Genomic DNA, 22654 nt, shown 5'->3' with positions numbered 1-22654 from the left:
GCGTTTCCCTGTTGCTGTTGCTGCAGCATCTGTTGTTGGAAACCTTGTAAACCTTGCAAACCTTTCTAAGCTGCTCTAAGTTGCATCACCATCACTTTTTCTTTCAACCTTTTCTGTTTTGTCTCAATCTCATCACTGCAGTATTTTGCATAGTTCAACACTTCATCGATCGACTTTGACTGCCAACAAATCAAATGCGTTTTGATCATCTGGCTGATTTCTGGTCTCAACCCTTCCACAAATCTGAACACAAAATGGAGCATGTCTTTTGCCTCAATCGTTTCCGTGCCACTGTAATTTTTAAACGCTTTTAACAACCTCTCATAATACGCATGTGTAGACTCTTTAACCGCTTGGGCGGTCCTGTCAATCCTCTGCCAATCCACATTTTTCTACGCAACCTTGGTTTTCAAGTGCTCAATCACCTTGTGGTACAAACTCATTACCGTAGGTGATGGCGCACCTGTGTCCCTATCTCTCTCTGGTTCACTCGTCGGCCAACCTTCAGCCCTTTTACAATCTTCCCACAAATCTGCCGGAACCACAATTTCAAATAAAGTATTCAGGTCTTCCCAGAGACATTTCGCGAGTTTCACAAATCTATCCGTTTGTTGATACCACTCAATCGGCTTCTCTCTCAATTTGGGAAAGTCATCCATAAAGGACTGAATATCGCACCTGTGCCATGGTACATGTACAAGTTTTCCCCCTGCTGTCTCTCACATTGGTAACATAGTTATCAGATCGTCATTCTGTTGTTTTTTCTCATTCCGCTCTAGAGTATTTTCTTTCTTTTTGTCCTTTTTCTTAACCCACCTGCTTTCCCACTTGTCTAAACATCTCCAGACCTGTGCACTCTGCAGTATCTCTTTAAGGTGTGTTTTCATCCCTGCGGATCTCATGTGTTCAAAATCTTTTGTCTCAAAGTCTAACCTGTAACTTCTGCTCAGGTGTTTAGTCTTACTTATATCGATTTAGTTTCTGTCTGCAATTTCTTGTAACTTCTTATGTATGCTGCTTACTTCTCTTGTAATCCTAGGGCACATGTATCTTAGTTCTTCCTCTGTGTATGATTCTAATCTGTTCAAACCCATTGTTCCCTCTACCAGTTCATCTGCCTCCATACCCAACCTTATTTGATTCAGGTATTCTTCTCCCTTCCCGCTGGATGTACTCTGTGGAGAGTTCAGGCTGTTGAACCATTGTGTTAACTGTTGCGCGTTCAGTCCCATCAGTGTAGCTGTTACATCAACTGCTACTGATGGTTTCTGTAATGTTTCATTCTCTGAGGTTAACGGTACTAATATTGGTGGATGTGACCTTACCACGGTTGACGGAGCACAAATTGGAATTGGACTGAATTCCGACAAGGACCCAGATCCATTTGGCAGTGCCGCTATCGGAGTTGTCTCTGGAGTGGTTTCTATGCATCTTCTCCCTGTCCCATTCTGTATCATTAACCCTTGGTCGCTTGTGCTTGAATTTGCCTGTATGTACAGTGGTACTGGTGGACCTACAGTAATAGGCAGAGATATTGCGTCTGGATTCTGTCTGTTCCCCGGATTCTGTGGCATGTTAATCCCCACATTGTGGTTCATCATTGCTGGCATACCTAACTGGCTTTCTATTAGTCGCACTTCCTGTGTCTGCTTTTGAGGCATCGAGAACTGTGTTGATTCAGCTTGAATCAATGTCGGTCTCTGATAGTTTTGTCCTCCCTGCGTCATTGAATCAGAAGTCATTCCCATGTTATGCTCATCACAGCAGTGCCTTTGAACCTGTGGCTGATAGTTATCAGCAGGTTTCAATGTAGGCACGTCTGGGTATATTCTCCAAACCTGTGGTATTTGTGGTGAGAAAGGGATATCGGAACTGCTCGGCCTCTGAGATATTCTCAAATTTGGTGTTACATTACCCTGTATTGGTTCTGGAGGGGCAGTACTAATGCTTGAGCCTTTTTTCGCTTTCCACATATGGTGGCGGGCGATCATTCAGCAATCGTATAATGAACTCCTCGTCATCTGACTCGTCTCCCCTTTTTGAGTTTCTATTGTTCTCTCTATCTCTGGACTGACTCCTGTTTGTCTTATGTGTGGCTTTCCTTCCTTCCGTCTCCGCTTCATCAATAATCGCTGGAAACAATTTAATCCCCTGCAATACATCTGATCTCCAAACCTTTTGTGTGCTATCCCATCTAGCATCCGCTAGTGTCTTTTCTACTTTTCTTATTCTTGTCTCAAACTTCTTTTGTTGTTGGTTTCTAGCTATTAGCTCCCAAATTGCTAGTGCCTCAAACTGTGCTGGTCTTGGAGGTACTTTCATGTCGTATAGCGCAAATCTCAGATTTTCTAAAACCCTTAGATTAAACGACCCGTGGATAGGGAATGCTACACTTCCATGTTTCTCCGTTAGTTTGCACCATTGTTTTAACCAAAGACATGGTGCTACACCCCTTTCTTCAATGACAATGTAAGCTGGTGAACCCTCAGGCGGTGTTTCTTCTCCTACATTTGCTTTAATATAAACATCTCCCCTCATGGCACTCTTGAATGCTTTGAAAAATTTCATCTTCCCGTATCTTATTTTTCTTAAACGTGTAATCAATAAGTGACTTTAATTCCCGGAATACTCTTCGCTTGCCTTTCTCCTACCAATTGCGCTTCACGGACTGTGTCCAATCTGTGCGTGACCCTTCTCTCCAATCGACCTATCCCAGCGCGGCTCCTAGTGACGTCACACTCACACACTGCGGCTGACAAAGTCCAGCGGCTTGTCCTCTTTCATTCGACTTCACTCACAAACTAATTTCTGCAATGTAACGCGAGCACTTAACCAAAAGAATAAAACAAATCTGTCGGTCTACTTCAGGGAGGGTAACACAATCGCTTCAGAAACCTTAGGGATTTTTCACTAGCCTCGGCAGTTATTCCATCTTTCTCGGTTTCCCACTTTCGCAAGCAAAATTTGACCCGCAAACTTTACTCTCAATTGATCAATGAACTATTCTAGTGCACTTTAGAATTTGTCAAATCTCAAAGTCGAAATTTTTCTTTCATTCCTCAGAATTCATACCGACTTGTTGACCACGCCCGATCAACCTATTAAACGGACCAGATCACAACATCAAACAAGTGTCTCATACACTTTTCAACATACTCCGGAGTCTCTTGACCTCGCAGGGCCCGTCTCAACATCAACAACCACGTGGACAATTTTCTGCACAAAGCGCTACACACACGTGAAGTTCGACGACTTCCCTACTCTCACACTTTTAGAGTAACACTCTTCTAATATCTTTTAACCCCCCTAAAATCCTCACAAACTTCCCAATTAATCTGCGGCGATAAGCTGTGCAAGCGCGAAAGCCTAACTTCACTCATACCGTCACTAGAACCGCCGAAACCATTCTCACACCTCCATGTCCTCCATTCGCAAGCTCCGAGATCCCGGGAAATTCATTGGGGACTTAGGGCATCATCATTCCTCCAACTTGCTTTATCAAAGAAAATTCTAACTTGACTCTGTCTATTGTTCGGATGGGGTCCCAAAGGGCTAAACCATCAATCTCTGCTACCATCTACTGATAACGCGTCCAGCCCTTGTAAATTACCTGTACCTGGACACGTTGGAGGTCGGTGAATCTTTTAACCGAGTCGGGCTCTCCTCATCCTAAAATAGTCGAGTCACTCAGATCCATGACCAATAACTATTGTAATCGGTAATCAATACTCGATTAATTGATTAATATATCACATCAGAAATCAATAACAGTTTGTAATTCGGCGCACCATGACCTTTCAGTCATGAATAACTGCACCGGTTTATTAAAAGTTAGTGAATTTATTTCCCTATATTAACAAAGCTAACACGATGTATATAAGTCTCAAAACTAAATGATATATGTATATGAACATTACTGGCTGTCCATAACGGCGGAAGAAATGCAATCTACCCAAAATCTGGATAATGATACACTCAGTTATCGCAATGCAAATCACTAATATGACTATCTGTATTTGACTAATTTCATACACTGGTCAGCATAACAAGATTTCAAATTGACATGGTGCATCAAATGAATCCCTCGACTAACCTCTAATTAGCATTGGCATGTGGGACTTCATGCAAAACGAATTTAGTCAACACAAATTTGAAAAACTTCTAGCTAGGACCCTATCAAAATAGCAGTTGGTACCTAAAAGGAAAAACACAATGCATAATACATTTATCCTTTCATATTTACCAAATACAATCAGCATTCAAGAAAAGTCTTCGTCCTTCAGGTACCGGTTCGATCAGCATGGGGCAAGTTTCAAAGAGGCAAAGTTAAGGACAAGCTTCCTTGCAGCGGCAAGGAGAATGGGGCAAAGTTACTGCATGGGCAAGACGGGGCAAATCAAAGTTAAAGTCTCTAGGGTGAGAATTCCTAAAGTCTCTTTCTCTCAGATAGAGAAAAGGGCATCAGGGTGTCGTCCAAAATGGAGTCTGGCATCTGGCTTCAAACTGGCATCGAGGAAAAATGGCTGACTTCTCTTTGTTCAGTGGGTTTAAGTAAGAAACATTCCAAATACTGTAGGGTCCTCCATTGGAGGGTTCATAGGTTGGCTTCAAATTGTCCAATGAAAATTTTCCTTTACTAGCTCTCATTTATGCATACACTGTCCTTGGAGCCTTGGAACACAAGTTGTAACATGGGTTGCCAATTATTTTACTATCTGTACCTTCATTGTCCGCACCTGCAGACTGACCTTGTATCAAAGGGGATGAAACCGGCCTACTACGAAACCTTGGAGATAAGTGTATTAGTCAGCTCTACTGGAAAAATACAACTTCAAGCAAGAATATATGTTTCATTAGTTCAAGGAAAAGCAACGCAATTAGAATTTGAGACCAGGCAACTAGGCCAAAGCCTGTACTAAATTTAAGCTAAGCAAAACAGTTTTCAAACAAGAAATCATGGCATACATTTGCAATTATGACGGATTACTACATTTCAATACTTCATGATTAATAAAGCTCGTTTACAATGATGGCGAACTACTCCGAGGGCACAATTTCCCTCATACATTATTTTCTTTACTAAAAATCACACTACATTATACGTTTTGATTACACAATATGTATGCATATTTGTTGGACCCTCTTTTTCTGCGTCATCAGCATCCAACATAGCACAATAATATGGCTGGCCTAATGTCAAGCCTTCCTTTTGATGCAAATTAAACAAATGGATATTATGTAAGATTGTGACAGAAACAATGACTTCTGCACTAAGCTGCAGTGAGAGCTTAGTAAAGGAAACATGCTACACAAGGGCACAAAGTCCTGGCACTGCTTGGCAAAAACCATGTGCACCGTGCCCCAAGTATCTCATCACTCCATTTAGGACTCCAAGAAAGCTCTCCTCCAGTAACATATTCCTACACCCTCCTAATTCCGCCATCAGTAGTTGAGTAGTGCAGCGACCTGTGGGAAACTGCTACCTAGACATCTGAGGGAACCCTCATTCTCAATTCATTCTGAAAACAATGTTGAATGTGGACGTTTGCAAGAACATCCATTTAATTGAAACGTTGGTCTCATTTTGACGCACCGTTATTGCTCGTCGCGGTGAGGGCTAGGGCTATGCAGTGCGGTGCCCTTTGCAAATGTCCCAAGAAAGCAAATAAGTTAAGTCGGATTTGGGCAATATTGAGACCATGGCTTAGAAAGAAGCATTCTATGTCATTGTGCCCCAGAGCATCCAAGAATACTCATACCTGCATGTCTTTAAATCTTTAAAAAGCACCGCCATGATCTGTTATGCGGAAGACTGTACTATCAAAACATAAATGTCCATAAGACCAACTCCTGTCACAAAAGCGGCATGTCCGTCTTACTGTTCATTTTTGTTCTCAGTGACAGAATTTTTTTCTGCTGGTTCAGAAGAAATGCAAAAGTCACATGTGTACGCACGTTTAAGGGCACGAGGAATGTGGGTTTACTTTATAAGCATGTGTCCACACATCAATACTATCCCGTTTGAACTGGGAAAGAGCAAGCTGAGGTTTTTACTGCGCTGTTTCTCAGCGCCTTTTCTCTCATGAGTCTTAACTTTGCAGAGAAATTGACAGTGTTGTAAAAAACACATTGATTGTCGATACAGGAAGAGAAAGTCAATATTTGCGCATATTCTAGTAGTCTACACCGCCACATAATTAGCTCATCAGTTAATAATCTTGTTACTGATAATCTAGTTTGCATATATGAAATCCTCTTCTGATGACAATGTCATTAACAGCTCCCTGTGGACCATTCACCTTTGGCACAGATGGCGAAAAATGCGGCATTTGTTACACACACTAACGTGCCTTCGCTGTTTAGAATTGTTGTTAGTTGATGACAATGGACTGAGTATATTTTGTAGTGCCTGTGAGCACACAGAGTGGTGAGGCTTCTTTAGAACCTAATACCAGATATGGAGAGGAGTTGTGCTCTGTAGAGATGTGTACATTCTTCAATGAGAGTCGCATTAAGCACAAACACTTGTGTGCAAACTACAGGCCAAGGCATCGAAGAAGATAAGGATATTGTACTATTTGCTCATGTACATAGATTGATTGCCTTGGAAGATGTGGAGGATAAAATGTTAGGGGCATGTGATAACGCGTCCAGGCCTTATAAATTTACCTATATCTGGACACGTTGGAGGTCGGTGAATCTTTTAACCGAGTCGGGTTCTCCTCATCCTCAATAGTCGAGTCACTCAGATCAATAATCAATGGCTATTGTAATCGGTAATCAATACTCAATTAATAGGTCAATATAGCACATCAGAAATCAATAACAGTTGGTATTTCGGCGCACCATGACCTTTCAGTCATGAATAACCACACCAGTTTATTAAAAGTTAGTGAATTTATTTCCCTATATTAACAAAGCTAGCACGATATATATATGTCTCAAAACCAATTGATATATGTATATGAACATTACTAGCTGTCCATAACGGCGGAAGAAACGCAATCTACGCAAAATCTGAATAATGATACACTCTGTTATAGCAATGCAAATCACCAATGTGACTAACTGTATTTGACTAATTGCATACATTCAGTCAGCATAACAAGATTTCAATTCTTCATGATACATTGAATGAATACCTCGACTAACCTCTAATTAACATTGGCATGTGGGACTTCATGCAAAACGAATTTAGTCAACACAAATTTGGAAAAGTTCTAGCTAGGACCCTATCAAAATAGCAGTTGGTACCTAAAAGGAAAAACACAATGCATAATACATTTATCCTTTCATATTTACCAAATACAATCAGCATTCAAGAAAAGTCTTCGTCCTTCAGGTACCGGTTCGATCAGCATGGGGCAAGTTCAAAGGGGCAAAGTTAAGGGCAAGCTTCCTTGCAACGGCAAGGAGAATAGGGCAAAGTTATTGCATGGGCAAGACGGGGGCAAATCAAAGTTAAAGTCTCTAGGGTGAGAATTGTCAAAGTCTCTTTCTCTCGGATAGGGAAAAGGGCATCAGGGTGTCGTCCCAAAATGGAGTCTGGCATCAGGCTTCAAACTGGCATCGAGGAAAATGGCTGACTTCTCTTTGTCCGGTGGGTTTAAGTAAGAAACATTCCAAATTCTGTAGGGTCTTCCATTGGAGGGTTCATAGGTTGGCTTCAAATTGTCCAATCAAAATTGTCTTTTATTAGCGCCCATTTATGCATACACTGTCCTTGGCGCCTTGGAACACAAATTGTATCATGGTTTGCCAATTATTTTACTATCTGTACCTCCATTGTCCGCACCTGCAGAGGCTGACCTTGTATCAAAGGGGATGTAACCGGCCTAGCATGAAACCTTGGAGATAAGTGTACCAGCCAGTTTCTACTGGAAAAATACAACTTCAAGCAAGAATATTTGTTTCATTAGTTCAAAGAAAAAAGAATCACGCAGTTAGAATTTGAAGCCAGGCAACTAGGCCAAAGCCTGTACTAAATTTAAGCTAAGCAAAACAGTTTTCAAACAAGAAATCATGGCATACATTTGCGATTATGACGGATTACTACAATTTTAATGCTTCGTGGTTAATAAAGCTCGTTTATAATGATGGCGAACTAACCTGAGGGCACAATTCCCCTCGTACATTATTTCTTTTACTAAAATCACACTACATTACACGTATTAATCACACGGTATACATGAATATATGTCGGACCTTCTTTTTCTGCGTCATCAATCCCTCCTCTGATGACTAATTATGTCATCACATCAAATCCACCCACAAATTTTATTCCATTAAAATTCTGTATAGTAGTTTGGCACTTCAGTCAATTCCCTTTTTCTTTTAGTCCCTTTTGATTTTTCTCTATATATTTCCACCATTTTGTTTTCTATTTTCTCCTCTCTCTTTCTTTTGTTCCTTGCTTTTATTATTTTAATAGTTTTCCATATTCCCCAAGGACCTAATAAACAAATTAACACTATTAATATTCCCTTTATTATCTTTAATAACAATCCGTTCCAAACGTTGCTGAGCCAATTTCCCACAGAAGCAAATCCTTTTCCAACTTTCTCCCAAACTCCGGGTTCTTTCAATTCCTTTAAATCTATACTTTCTCTAGTTAAATTTGTAAGCATCGTTCTAATTTTTCCACTGTTGTCGGGTATATATGTACAACAGTGACGCGTGCCAAGCATTTTGCAAACGCCGCCATCCTTTGCTAAAAGAATGTCTAAGGCAAGCCGATTTTGAAGAGTCATAGCTCTTTCTGCAGCGAGTTCAGCATCCATCAGGATTATAGCTCCCGAAAACTTTGTCAACATGTTATCCACAATAGTAGACAACTTTCGTATTTTGATTGAATTCAATATGACTCCTACTGAAGGAATCATAGCTCCAAATATATCTCCTACCACACCAGCAGCTGTCTCCCTTTTCTGAACACGATGTGATTCAGACAGCCTTAGAAATTTCTTTAAGTCATCTAGTTGGTAAACCTTTGGGAACAATATTCCCAAATAACACCTCCCATACCATCCTTTAGGAAGACGATAATAGGCGTTGAGTCAACAAATATAATATACTCCAGGAATAACTGGGTCTTGTCCATTCAGCATGAACGTCCACTTTTGTTGAAATGCGTATGTGTGTTTACATTCACTCGTTCCCACAAAAACTGTGTCATAATATGATGGAACTCTATGTATACAAAATCTTCCCACATGCAATGTATCTAAAGCTATTTTCCCTTGTGTCTTTATTGCGGCAAAAGCATAATTATCTACAGACGTCCTTTCGTGCAATTCCTTCTCTAATTTCTCCTTCATTTCATTCTTTCTGTCGTCAGTGCGGTCTAAAAATTCTATTTCTACTGGTGAAAGCAAGCATGTAAGGTTCTCCCTATGTGCGTGAGCTGTGTGGAAAGGGGACATTGGTTCGAAAAATTCCCTCATTAATTTGGCAGACCAATCTCTAGCTATCTTACTTAGGTGCCCTATTATGGGGACATATGCAAATGTAACATCGTAATTAGTATAGAAATAATGAATATCTTTTTGAGCATAAAATCTGGAAGCTACTATACTACATGTAATTCCATACGTAAGAGGCATGCTGTGATACGTTACCCCCTCCATTACTGAGGTAGGTATTTGTGTACACACATAACAATCTTTCGCATCCATGGTCTCAACATACTCACTCAGTAAGCGATAGAAAACGTTAGATGAAAGTTCCTTCTTATCATGCAAGTGTCTCTCGTCTTGCTCGAGTCTCTTGAGAGCTGTTAGTTCAGTAACGATAATAGGTTTAGAAGTAGAAGCATCATTCGTCTCACTCTCACCTTTACCATGCATTCCAAGAACTATTGCTACAATTATTAGTACGCATGCGGTCAGTAAGCCTATACACATGTATTTACAATACTTCATTTTACGCCCCTGTGTAGTGAAGCTAGTCATGATCTGTATAGAATCAGAAAGCTGAAGACACTTTATCAAAGCGTTTTTTTTTTTTTCTCTCAGTTGCAGGTATTTACAAAGCTGAACGAGTTCAATGTTCACACAGTTTTCTTTAGCAGCTTAGTCTCTTATCGGTTAGCAGCGTTGTCTCAAAATCGGTTTCAAAGTCAATCAAGTTCGCAATGTCTTAGCCGGTTGAAAAGTCAATCAGGTTATCAATGTTTTCAATCAACAGAGTCCATAGAACTTTTATTTCCAAAGTGTAGCTCTGCTTCTTCGTTCTCGAGACTGAGAGATACAAATTCGTCTGACCAGTCGTTATTGGCTACGTATGCCCACTCCGGACCGGAATACCTTCTGCTCGGTATCCTTTTTCTTTTCAATTTTGCATCTCTCTTTGATTCTTTCTCACTCGTACTTTCCTCTTTGGCCAAGTCTTTTTCTTCACTTGGTGTTGGTACTAAAACAGACACTTCCTTTCTTTTCTCTTTCACTCTTGGCCTTTCACTGTCATTCAACGTTTCTCTAGTTCTCAGTTTTACTGGTGATATGCTTTGTCTACGTTTTGCACTGGGTCCACTTGACGGACCTGCAACCTCTTCCGAAGGAGTTTGAACAGTTTCACTCTGTCTGGTTTCGTCTTCTCCCTCTGGGAAATCAATCAGGTTCTCCTGTTCCCTTCCCGTATCGTCTGCTTCTGGGAAAGCCCTACTCTGATCAGACTTTCCTGCTTCTTCACCTGTCTCGAGCCCTTTGTCACCGTTACTTTCTTCAGGCTCTTTGTCACTCTCAGCTGCTTCAGGCTCTTTGTTACCTTCAGCTGCTTCGTCGCTGTCTGAGGCTTCTCCTTGGTCTTCCCCAAGTGAGTCAGTTGCTTCGTCCTCAGAGAATATTTCTCCCTCCTCTATTTCTGCCTGTTCGCTTCTAGTCCTTGTTCGCTCTGTCTCAGCGCTTGGCACTTTGTTATCAGGTACTGGTAATTTCAGCGCTTCAACTTCCTCATCTGTGGGACACAACACCCTCTTTGTGTGACTGGCGTGAATCCAGTTGGGAACTCCCGCACACTTCATAGCGGTGGTAGTCGTCAGAATCACTTGGAAAGGTCCTTTCCAACGGGGTTCCAAACACGACTTCCTCACGTGCTTCTTTATCACGACCCAGTCACCTGCTTTCAGGGTGTGTCCTGGACCTTGGATCGGTGGCAAGGTGGTTGCCTCCACCTGGTGAGAGAAAGAGCGAACCACATCAGCTAGACCTTTGCAGTAGTCTAACACCATATCATCTGTAATATTCAAAAGTGCATTTGCAGGAACTGCTGGAAGTCTCATAGCTCTGCCCATGAGAATCTCGTGTGGAGACAGTCCAGTTTTTTGGTCAGGGGTGTTTCTCATTGACATTAACACCAAAGGCAATGCGTCGGGCCATTTCAAGTTTGTTGATGCGCATATTTTCGCCATTCTTGATTTCAATGTGCCATTCATTTGTTCCACTAAACCTGATGCTTCAGGGCGGTAGCTACAATGAAGCTTTTGCTCAATGTTCAGTGCTGCACAAAGCATTTTATTACTTCATTATTGAAGTGACTTCCCCTATCTGATTCTAAAGAGATCGGGAATCCGAAACGTGGTATTAACTCTCTCAAGAGTAGTTTTGCAACTGTGAGACTGTCATTTCTGCGTGTAGGGTATGCTTCAATCCAGTGACTAAAAATGCACACAATCACCAACACATACTTCAAGCCTCCATGCACAGGCATCTCAATGAAATCCATTTGCATCCTGCTGAATGGACCCCCTGCTCTTCCAATGTGGCTCAAATTTACTACTGTTCCCTTCCCTGCGTTCATCTGTTGGCAAATGACGCAACGGTGGCAAACTGCTTCAGCAACTTGACGGAATTTGGGGTTAAACCAATCAGTTTTAAATAACCTAATCATGGCATCCCTCCCAAGATGAGCTTGTTCATGGTAAAATCTGGCTATCTGTGTCAAAAGACTATTTGGAAGAACGAATTTCCCTTCACTTGAAACCCATAATTCATCTAGTCTCTTTACACATTGTGATTTAGTCCACGAGAGTTTTTCATCCTCACTGACACCATTCTGTAGGGATTTCAATTCGTCCATTGTATCTATAACTTTTAGAGCAAATATTTCGCTTTGTTCAAGTTCTGGTTCACTTATCAAATTCCATTCATCCCTGAGCATTATACAGTTCAATGCGCAAAACCTTGCGACTTGATCCGCATATCTATTTCCTAGGGAAACATAGTCTTGTCCCTTCGAGTGTGCACTGCACTTCACCACTGCTACTTCCCCTGGTAACTGAATGGCATGTAACAATTCTCTTATTCTTTCACCATTTTTCACTGGTGATCCTGAAGAGGTCATGAAGCCTCTCTGTGACCACAATTGTCCAAAATCATGCACTATTCCAAACCCGTATTGGCTGTCAGTGTAAATGGTAACTTTCATTAGTGCAGAAAGTTGGCATGCTCTAGTAAGAGCTACCAATTCTGCTACTTGTGCAGAGTAAACCCCTTGAAGCCAAGAGGCTTCCAGAACACCTGTTACAGTACATACAGCATACCCTGCTTTCAATACACCCAGTGCATCTCTTAAACATGAACCATCAACAAAAATGATTTGATCATTTTCTTCTAATTTGGTATCTTTGATATCAGGCCTTGGTTTGGTGCAAAATTCAGTCACCTGAAGACAGTCGTGCTCGATGTCTTCAGCGTTCTCAATTTCAGCATTTTCACTGGGAAACAAGGTTGCTGGATTCAACGTAGTGCACCTTTTCAGCTGCACATTAGGTGATCCCAGAATTATTGTTTCGTACCTTGTGAGTCTAGCACCAGTCATGTGCTGTGTTCGGGAACGTGTCAAAAGTATCTCAACTGAGTGAGGGACCATGACTGTTAAAGGGTGTCCCATCACTATTCCTTCACTCTGAGTGAGGCTGATACCAACTGCTGCTACGGCGCGCAAACACCCTGGCAGTGCTGCTGCGACCGGATCCAAAGTAGCTGAAAAATATGCTACTGGTCTGTTTATGCCACCATGGGCTTGGGTCAAGACAGACAAGGAACATGCATCACGTTCATGACAAAACAATGTGAAAGGCTTTGTGTAATCAGGCATACCTAAAGCTGGAGCCCTGCACATGCATTCTTTCAATTCAATAAAAGCATCCATCTCATCTCCTTTCAGCTCAATTTCATCCAATGCATCCTTCTGGGTCAGTTTCAGTAAAGGTTTTGCGAGGGTGGAGAAGTTGGGAATCCATTGGCGACAATAGCTCACCATTCCCAAAAACTTCCTCACCTCCCTCCTCGTCTTTGGGGGACTCATTTGAAGTACACTTGTTATTCTTTCCTTCATTATTCTCCGTGACCCTTTTTCTATTTGGTGACCCAAATATTTCACTTTCTTCTGACAGAACTGTAATTTTGAAGGAGACACCTTGTGTCCATTCCTTCCCAAATGGTTCAATAGAGCAATGGTGTCGGCTGTGCAGTCACTTTCTGTCTTGGATGCAATCAGTAAGTCATCAATGTACTGTACTAGGGTTGACTCGAATGGCAATTCTAACGCTTCCAAGTCTTTCTTTAGAATCTGATTGAAAATTGACGGTGACTCCGAAAACCCTTGAGGAATTCGACACCAACTGTAAACTCTGTCTAAGAATTTGAAACAAAAGAGAAATTGGCTGTCCTCATGGAGAGGCACCGAAAAGAATGCTTGGGACAAGTCGATGACTGAGAACCATTCGGCATCGCAAGGGACTTGAAACATTATCACAGCTGGATTTGGTACTACAGGGCAGCATTTAATTATTATGTCATTTATTTTCCTCAAGTCCTGCACAATTCGGACCTTTCCACTTGGCTTTATTAGGCCCATGATTGGTGAATTACATGGACTGCTTAACACTTCTTTCAGTACTCCCTGTTTTACAAACTCGTCAATGAGTTGGGCGACTTTCATGAGGGTGTCTTGTGCCATATGGTACTGTGGGGTCTGGGGAAAGGTTACATTGGGTTTTACAGTCACTTTCACTGGTTCCACTCCTTTCACCAATCCCACCTCTTTTTCTGTCATATCCCACACTTCTTTTCCGACTGTTTCCTGTAATTCAGCTGGAATGTCTGCTTCAGTGATCATCGGAAAAAAGGTAATCAGAGGATACTCTTCATCGACAGTTTCCATCTCATCCCCTTCTACACTGTCCTCTTCTTCCCCATCACTGCTCGTCTGAATTCTAATTCCATCGTTCGAACACATAATCGAACATCCCAATTTGCACAATAGGTCTCTCCCTAACAGTGATATCGGGCTTGAGTCACATACCACAAAATTATGTGACCTTTGATAATTACCAATTCTGACTTGTACTGGGTCTGTGATTGGGTTCGTCAGGTACCTGTTTGCTACTCCCACTACTTGAACTGTTCTCCCTGAGAGTGGCAAATTTGGTACTTCAATGCTCCTAACAGTTGAACGTGTGGCTCCTGTGTCAACCAAGAATGAAACACGATGACCCATAACTCTTCCCTCCACATACGGACGCTTTTGATCAACTTCCAAGGATGCTGCAAGCACACAATTTCCCTCCTCATCTGAACTTCCACTCTCCCATACATCGTTTATTCCATTCTCGCTGTGTAGTGGGAATTGGTGTACTGGGTCATTTTGACTCATTCCCTGACCCGTGACCTGTTGAGGAAGCATTGCTTGCTGCTGATTCATTGGTGCTAAGGGTATTTGCATTTGCTGATTAGGTACCATGGGAAACTGCTGTTGCATTGGCTGCAATTGTGTCATTTGCACACGGGGCATTTGCCCCTGTTGTGGTTGCATGGGTTGTAGACCCTGCATCTGATTCATATTGTTTTGAAAATTTGGGTTCGGACCTCTCAGTTTCGGTCCTCTCATAGTTTGAAATGCATTGACATCATTGTTTTGCTGACCTACACCTTCCTGCACCATCATTGGGCACTCCCGTTTCCAATGCCCGACAATTCCGCACGTGTGACATGGCATCACCTTCTTCATTGCCTGTATACCATTTGGAATCATAACGGTATTCAAATCAGGACCATTATTCACAAAACCTCCTCGGCCTCTGCCTCTCATCTGCGGCTGAAACATAGCATTTCCCTGTTGCTGCTGCTGCGGCATCTGTTGTTGAAACCCTTGCAAACCTTGTAAACCTGTCTGAGCTGCTCTGAGCTGCATCACCATCACCTTTTCCTTCAATCTTTTCTGCTTTGTCTCAATCTCATCACTGCAGTATTTTGCATAGTTCAACACTTCATCGATCGACTTTGACTGCCAACAAATCAAATGCGATTTAATCATCTGGCTAATTTCAGGTCTCAGCCCTTCCACAAACCTGAACACAAAATGAAGCATGTCCTTTGGCTCAATCGTTTCCGTGCCATTGTAATTTTTAAACGCCTTCAACAATCTCTCGTAGTACGCATGTATAGACTCTTTAACCTCTTGGGCTGTTCTGTCAATTCTCTGCCAATCCACATTTTTCGACGCAACCTTGGTTTTCAAGTGCTCGATCACCTTGTGGTACAAACTCATTACCGTAGGTGATGGCGCACCTGTGTCCCTATCTCTCTCTGGTTCACTCGTCGGCCAACCTACAGCCCTTTTACAATCTTCCCACAAATCAGCCGGAACCACAATCTCAAATAAGGTATTCAGGTCTTCCCAGAGACACTTCGCGAGTTTCACAAATCTATCTGTTTGTTGATACCACTCGATCGGTTTTTCTCTCAATTTGGGAAAGTCGTCCGTAAAGGATTGAATATCGCACCTGTGCCATGGTACATGCACAAGTTTTCCCCCTGCTGTCTCTCTCATTGGTAACATGGTTATCAGATCGTCATTCTGTTGTTTTTTCTCACTTCGTTCTGAAGTATTTTCCTTCTTTTTATCCTTTTTCTTGACCCACCTGCTTTCCCACTTGTCTAAACATCTCCAGACCTGTGCACTCTGCAGTATCTCTTTAAGGTGTGTTTTCATCCCTGCGGATCTCATGTGTTCGAAGTCTTTCGTGTCGAAATCTAACCTGTAACTTCTACTCAGGTGTTTAGTCTTACCTATATCAATCTCGTGTCTGTCTGCAATTTCTTGTAATTTCTTATGTATGCTGCTCACTTCTCTTGTAATCCTAGGGCACATGTATCTTAGTTCTTCCTCCGTGTATGATTCTAATCTGTTCAAACCCATTGTTCCCTCAACCAGTTCATCTGCCTCCATACCCAACCTTATTTTATTCAGGTATTCTTCTCCCCGCTAGATACACTCTGTGGGGAGTTCAGGCTGTTAAACCATTGTGTTAGCTGCTGCGCGTTCAGTCCCATCAATGTAGCAGTTACGTCAACTGCCATTGACGGTTTCTGTAATGTTTCAGTCTGTGAGGTTAACGGTACTAATAGTGGTGGATGTGACCTTACCATGGTTGACGGAGCACAAATTGGAATTGGACAAAATCCCGACAAGGACCCAGATCCATTTGGCAGTGCCGCTATCGGAGTTGTCTCTGGAGTGGTTTCTATGCATCTTCTCCCTGTCCCATTCTGTATCCTTAACCCTTGGTCGCTGGTGTTTGAATTTGCCTGTATGTACAGTGGTACTGGTGGACCTACAGTGATAGGTAGAGATATCGCATCTGGATTTTGTCTGTTCCCCGAATTCTGTGGCATATTAATCCCCACATTGTGGTTCATCATTGCTGGCATACCTAACTGGCTTTCTACTACTCGCACTTCTTGTGTCTGCTGTGGGGGCATCGAGAACTGTGTTGATTCAGCTTGAATCAATGTCGGTCTTTGATAGTTTTGTCCTCACTGCGCCATTGAATCGGAAGTCATTCCCACATTATGCTCATCACAACAATGTCTTTGAACCTGTGGCTGATAGTTATCAGCAGGTTTCAATGTTGGCACGTCTGGGTACATCCTCTGAACCCGTGGTATTCGTGGTGAGAAAGGCATGTCAGAACTGCTCGGCCTCTGAGATCTTCTCAAATTTGGCGTCACATTACCCTGTATTGGTTCTGGAGGGGCAGTACTAATGCTTGAGCCTTTTTCGCTTTCCACATATGGTGGTGGGCGATCATTCAGTAATTGTATAATGAACTCCTCATCATCTGACTCGTCTCCCCTTTTCGAGTTTCTATTGCTCTCTCCCTCCCTGGACTGACTCCTGTTTGTCTTACAGATGGCTTTCCTTCCTTCCGTCTCCTCTTCCTCGGCAATCGCTGGAAACAATTTAATTCCCTGCAATACGTCTGATCTCCAAACCTTTTGTGTGCTGTCCCATCTATCATCCGCTAGGGTCTTTTCTACTTTCCTTATTCTTGTCTCAAATTTCTTTTGTTGTTGATTTCTAGCTATTAGCTCCCAAATTGCCAATGCCTCAAACTGTGCTGGCCTTGGGGGTATTTTCATGTTGTATAGCGCAAACCTCAGATTTTCTAAAACCCTTAGGTTAAACGACCCGTGGATAGGGAACGCTACACTTCCATGTTTTTCTGTTAATTTGCACCATTGCTTTAGCCAAAGACACAGCGCTACACCCTTTTCTTCAATGACGATGTAAGCTGGTGTACCCTCAGGCGGTGTTTCTTCTCCTACATTGGCTTTAATATAAACATCTCCCCTCATGGCACTCTTGAATGCTTTGAAAAATTTCATCTTTCCGTCTTTTGTTTTTCAAAAAATATGTAATCAATAAGTGACTTTAATTCCCGGAATACTCTTCGCTTGCCTTTCCCCTCCCAATTGCGCTTCACGGACTGCGTCCAATCCGTGCGCGACCCTTCTTACCAACTGACCTATCCCAGCGCGGCTCCTAGTGACGTCACACTCACACACTGCAGCTTGTCCTCTTTTCATTCGGCTTCACTCATAAACTAATTTCTGCAATATAACGCAAGCACTTAACCAAAAGAATAAAACAGATCTGTCGGTTTACTACAGGAAAGGTAATACAATCGCTTCAGAAACCTTAGGGATTTTTCACTAGCCTCAGCAGTTATTCCATCTTTCTCGGTTTCCCACTTTCGCAAGCAAAATTTGACCTGCAAACTTTTACTCTCGACTGATCAATGAACTATTCTAGTGCACTTTAGAATTCGTCTAATCTCAAAGTCGAAATTTTCTTTCACTCTGTAACATTCGTACCGACTTGTTGACCACGCCCGATCAACCTATTAAACCGACCAGATCACAACATCAAATAAGTGTCACATACACTTTTCAACATACTCCGGAGTCTCTTGACCTCGCAGGGCCCGTCTCAACATCAACAACCACGTGGACAATTTTTCTGCTCAAAGCGCTACACACACATGAAGTTCGACGACTTCCCTACTCTCACACCTTTGGAGGAACACTCCTCTAATATCTTTTAACTCCTTAAAATCCTCACAAACTTCTCAATTAATCTGCGGCGATAAGCTGTGCAAGCGCAAAACCCTAACTTCACTCATACCGTCACTAGAAATGCTGAGACCATTCTCATACCTCCATGTTCCTCATTCGCAAGCTCCGAGATCCCGGGAAATCATCGGGGACTTAGGGCATCATCATCTTTCCAACTTGTTTTATCAAAGAAAATTCTAGCCTGACTCTGTCTATTGTTCGGATGGGATCCCAAAGGGCTAAACCATCAATCTCTGCTACCATCTACTGATAACGCGTCCAGCCCTTATAAATTTACCTGTATCTGGACACGTTGGAGGTCGGTGAATCTTTTAACCGAGTCGGGTTCTCCTCATCCTCAATAGTCGAGTCACTCAGATCAATAATCAATGGCTATTGTAATCGGTAATCAATACTCAATTAATAGGTCAATATAGCACATCAGAAATCAATAACAGTTGGTATTTCGGCGCACCATGACCTTTCAGTCATGAATAACCACACCAGTTTATTAAAAGTTAGTGAATTTATTTCCCTATATTAACAAAGCTAGCACGATATATATATGTCTCAAAACCAATTGATATATGTATATGAACATTACTAGCTGTCCATAACGGCGGAAGAAACGCAATCTACGCAAAATCTGAATAATGATACACTCTGTTATAGCAATGCAAATCACCAATGTGACTAACTGTATTTGACTAATTGCATACATTCGGTCAGCATAACAAGATTTCAATTCTTCATGATACATTGAATGAATACCTCAACTAACCTCTAATTAACATTGGCATGTGGGACTTCATGCAAAACGAATTTAGTCAACACAAATTTGGAAAAGTTCTAGCTAGGACCCTATCAAAATAGCAGTTGGTACCTAAAAGGAAAAACACAATGCATAATACATTTATCCTTTCATATTTACCAAATACAATCAGCATTCAAGAAAAGTCTTCGTCCTTCAGGTACCGGTTTGATCAGCATGGGGCAAGTTCAAAGGGGCAAAGTTAAGGGCAAGCTTCCTTGCAACGGCAAGGAGAATAGGGCAAAGTTATTGCATGGGCAAGACGGGGGCAAATCAAAGTTAAAGTCTCTAGGGTGAGAATTGTCAAAGTCTCTTTCTCTCGGATAGGGAAAAGGGCATCAGGGTGTCGTCCCAAAATGGAGTCTGGCATCAGGCTTCAAACTGGCATCGAGGAAAATGGCTGACTTCTCTTTGTCCGGTGGGTTTAAGTAAGAAACATTCCAAATTCTGTAGGGTCTTCCATTGGAGGGTTCATAGGTTGGCTTCAAATTGTCCAATCAAAATGGTCTTTTATTAGCGCCCATTTATGCATACACTGTCCTTGGCGCCTTGGAACACAAATTGTATCATGGTTTGCCAATTATTTTACTATCTGTACCTCCATTGTCCGCACCTGCAGAGGCTGACCTTGTATCAAAGGGGATGTAACCGGCCTAGCACGAAACCTTGGAGATAAGTGTACCAGCCAGTTTCTACTGGAAAAATACAACTTCAAGCAAGAATATTTGTTTCATTAGTTCAAAGAAAAAAGAATCACGCAGTTAGAATTTGAAGCCAGGCAACTAGGCCAAAGCCTGTACTAAATTTAAGCTAAGCAAAACAGTTTTCAAACAAGAAATCATGGCATACATTTGCGATTATGACGGATTACTACAATTTTAATACTTCGTGGTTAATAAAGCTCGTTTATAATGATGGCGAACTAACCTGAGGGCATAATTCCCCTCGTACATTATTTATTTTACTAAAATCACACTACATTACACGTATTAATCACACGGTATACATGAATATATGTCGGACCTTCTTTTTCTGCGTCATCACATGCCTATAGGACTAACAGACCAGACTGGGAACCCAAAGCAGCCTTGGCAGATCTTGTCAGACCCACCCTCATAGGGTGCATGGCGAGTGAGCCCGACAACTACAATGGGGTTTTGGGGGGTTGTCCCCTGCCAGGAAAATTTGGGGAAAAATGGCAAATATGGTGCATTCAACAAAACATATTTTTCATTATATATTCAGTTGTATTACTTTTTAAGGCATAGTAAATGATGACCTTGCAGAACACCAGGATATGCCAATCTTCATTGGGGCTCTTCAATGATTCCCTCGCCATTATACTCTTGCAGTGCCTCTCATCTCTCCACAGCCCCTCTCTCACATGTGTTTCATTTGTTTTATAGTGTTTCTATTACCAGCTTTTTGGCAAATTTGGAATTATCGAACACTGGGGAAAAACATAACTTACTAAACCATAAAGTTTTCATGCAGCTCTTTGATGGCAGTTCATAGCTCACTGTGCTAGATTATGATTGTAATTTATGAACTGCACAGTACCACAAGGATGTCTGTGATAAAAGCAGTATCCCACTGAACATTGCACATAAAATATTGTTTTGTGATCAGCACATTACACGTAGTTTGCAACAGGCATATTAACCCTTTGCGCTACCTTAGATTAGTCAAAACTGGCACCAGGCTAAACACACCTCTCTCTAGCAGGTACATTAATCACCAGAGTTATCTCAGCACTTTTATTGTTGCCTGAAAACTGTTGAATATACAAGGAACTGCTGCACTGCTGCAAAACTTGCCCCCCAGTTACAAAATCAGCCCCCCATCCTTCCAGCCTCCCAGGGAAACACCCGATGCCTGGTACGGCCAGTCTAGCCTTGAGGACTAAGAACTTTCTGTGATGGGTTGGGTGTGGTACTACAATATCCTTGTCAGAATGTATTCTGACTGAAATATCTGTCCTAAATATTGCCAATATAAATATTGCCTTACTGACGTTAACGATAGTCTACACGGATAGACATTGCATAAGGCAGTAGTCACAGAGTTCACCACACTTATTGTTAGAGATAGGTTTTATTAAGGATAACAGATTTAATCTGACATGTGAAAGCAAAAGGTTGAGTTCCAGCCAGTTACAGTAGCTGGAAAGCCGTGGTGCCATGTTTTTAAAGTCTTTCATGTGGGTGGTGCAAGACCACACTACAGCAAACAAGTGACATTTATGCCACTTGTCCGGTTTCTGCTCAGCTTGACTACAGCCTCCCCTAAAGGTCAAACATGCCATTTGGAAGGAGCTAATTAATGACCTATATTTCAGGGATAGAACATTTGCACCTGGGGATATTTAATCACCACACAGAGACAATAAATGAGTCAAACAGAAAAACAAAGCAGTGACATAAAAATGCCAAAATGATCAATTAACTAAAAACCCAGTTGCTGAAAAAAGTGTAAATATAAACCTGTAGGTTTACATGTACATTTATGCAAGATGTAACATTTTTTAATCCAGAGCATTGCTGGAAAATTGACCGGCACAGCTTCCAAGGAGTAGTCAGAATCATATGGATTTACACACATACAATGTCAAATGGTGAACATTAACTCACATGTAAATTGTTATAAATGGGGTTTCTAGTTAGCAGTCAGTTCCCTGTCCAAGAAGGGACCCTCACTTTAGTCAGGGTAAGGGAGTCACACACCTAGGATAACCCCTGCTCACCACCATGGTAGCTTGGCACAAGCAGTCAGGCTTATCTCAGAGGCAATGTGTAAAATATGTGTATACTCACACAGTAACACAGTGAAAACACCACAAAAGTACTCCACATCAGTTTAGATAAATAGCTAATATCTAAGTTGAACAAAACCAAAATGACAGAAATTCAGCATACACAAGAAAAGTTATGAATTTTTAAAGTTAAAAGTGCCTTAATCCGTAGGAATCAATTGATGCATTGATTGAGCATGTGGTGCACAGGACCCTGCATTTCACTGTCCTGGCCCCAGACACACTCCAGGGGGCTGGTGACTGCTTTGTGTAAGGACAGAGGCAGCCCTATTCAGGTGCAAGTGTCAGCTCCTCCCTCCACTCTAACCCAGGAAGACCCACCATATTATGCATGGAACACCTCAGCTCCCTTTGTGTGACTATCTAGAGAGAATTCACAAACAACCCAACTGTCAGTCTGACCCAGATGTGTATTCCACAACTAGGAAGAAGCACAGAATGGTTAAGCAAGAAAATGGTTACTTTCTAAAAATGGCATTTTCAAATTTACAATCTAAAAACCAACTTCACAAAAAGATGTATTTTTAAATTGTGAGTTCAGAGACCCCAAAATCCACATCTCGATCTGCTCCCAATGGGAAACTGCACTTAAAAGATATTTTAGGGTAATCCCCATGTTACCCTTTGGAGAGA

The sequence above is a fragment of the Pleurodeles waltl genome, chromosome 1_1, assembly GCF_031143425.1.
Source record: "Pleurodeles waltl isolate 20211129_DDA chromosome 1_1, aPleWal1.hap1.20221129, whole genome shotgun sequence".
Taxonomy (NCBI): domain Eukaryota; kingdom Metazoa; phylum Chordata; class Amphibia; order Caudata; family Salamandridae; genus Pleurodeles; species Pleurodeles waltl.
The sequence above is the reverse complement of the archived record's forward strand: the minus strand, read 5'-3'. Positions refer to the sequence as shown.